Source organism: Oncorhynchus gorbuscha, linkage group LG19, assembly GCF_021184085.1.
Source record: "Oncorhynchus gorbuscha isolate QuinsamMale2020 ecotype Even-year linkage group LG19, OgorEven_v1.0, whole genome shotgun sequence".
Classification (NCBI taxonomy): domain Eukaryota; kingdom Metazoa; phylum Chordata; class Actinopteri; order Salmoniformes; family Salmonidae; genus Oncorhynchus; species Oncorhynchus gorbuscha.
In genome coordinates, this window is record NC_060191.1 from 8,591,800 (window position 1) to 8,593,645 (window position 1,846).

A 1,846-nucleotide genomic window follows, 5' to 3' on the forward strand; every position below is an offset into this window, starting at 1 on the left:
TGTGTAAGGTGTATATATGGTCAGTAGTGCGATGGTGTTTATTAATTAGTGTGTGTAAGGTGTATATATGGTCAGTAGTGCGATGGTGTTTATTAATTAGTGTGTGTAAGGTGTATATATGGTCAGTAGTGCGGTGGTGTTTATTAATTAGTGTGTGTAAGGTGTATATATGGTCAGTAGTGTGATGGTGTTTATTAATTAGTGTAGTGTAAGGTGTATATATGGTCAGTAGTGTGATGGTGTTTATTAATTAGTGTGTGTAAGGTGTATATATGGTCAGTAGTGTGATGGTGTTTATTAATTAGTGTGTGTAAGGTGTATATATGGTCAGTAGTGTGATGGTGTTTATTAATTAGTGTGTGTAAGGTGTATATATGGTCAGTAGTGTGATGGTGTTTATTAATTAGTGTGTGGTGTATATATGGTCAGTAGTGTGGTGGTGTTTATTAATTAGGTGTAAGGTGTATAGGTCAGTAGTGTGGTGGTGTTTATTAATTAGTGTGTGTAAGGTGTATATATGGTCAGTAGTGTGATGGTGTTTATTAATTAGTGTGTGTAAGGTGTATATATGGTCAGTAGTGTGATGGTGTTTATTAATTAGTGTGTGTAAGGTGTATATATGGTCAGTAGTGTGATGGTGTTTATTAATTAGTGTGTGTAAGGTGTATATATGGTCAGTAGTGTGATGGTGTTTATTAATTAGTGTGTGTAAGGTGTATATATGGTTAGTAGTGTGGTGGTGTTTATTAATTAGTGTGTGTAAGGTGTATATATGGTCAGTAGTGTGATGGTGTTTATTAATTAGTGTGTGTAAGGTGTATATATGGTCAGTAGTGTGATGGTGTTTATTAATTAGTGTGTGTAAGGTGTATATATGGTCAGTAGTGTGATGGTGTTTATTAATTAGTGTGTGGTCAGTAGGTGTATATATGGTCAGTAGTGTGATGGTGTTTATTAATTAGTGTGTGTAAGGTGTATATATGGTCAGTAGTGTGATGGTGTTTATTAATTAGTGTGTGTAAGGTGTATATATGGTCAGTAGTGCGATGGTGTTTATTAATTAGTGTGTGTAAGGTGTATATATGGTCAGTAGTGCGATGGTGTTTATTAATTAGTGTGTGTATATATGGTCAGTATATATGGTGTGGTGTTTATTAATTAGTGTGTGTAGGTCAGTAGTGTGATGGTGTTTATTAATTAGTGTGTGTAAGGTGTATATATGGTCAGTAGTGTGATGGTGTTTATTAATTAGTGTGTGTAAGGTGTATATATGGTCAGTAGTGTGATGGTGTTTATTAATTAGTGTGTGTAAGGTGTATATATGGTCAGTAGTGCGATGGTGTTTATGGTGTTTATTAATTAGTAGTGTGATGGTGTTTATTAATTAGTGTGTGTAAGTGTATATATGGTCAGTAGTGCGATGGTGTTTATTAATTAGTGTGTGTAAGGTGTATTATTATGGTCAGGTATATATGGTCAGTAGTGGGTGTTTATTAATTAGTGTGTGTAAGGTGTATATATGGTCAGTAGTGCAGTGGTGTTTATTAATTAGTGTGTGTAAGGTGTATATATGGTCAGTAGTGAGATGGTGTTTATTAATTAGTGTGTGTAAGGTGTATATATGGTCAGTAGTGCAGTAGTGTGATGGTGTTTATTAATTAGTGTGTGTAAGGTGTATATATGGTCAGTAGTGAGATGGTGTTTATTAATTAGTGTGTGTAAGGTGTATATATGGTCAGTAGTGCGATGGTGTTTATTAATTAGTGTGTGTAAGGTGTATATATGGTCAGTAGTGTGATGGTGTTTATTAATTAGTGTGTGTAAGGTGTATATATGGTCAGTAGTG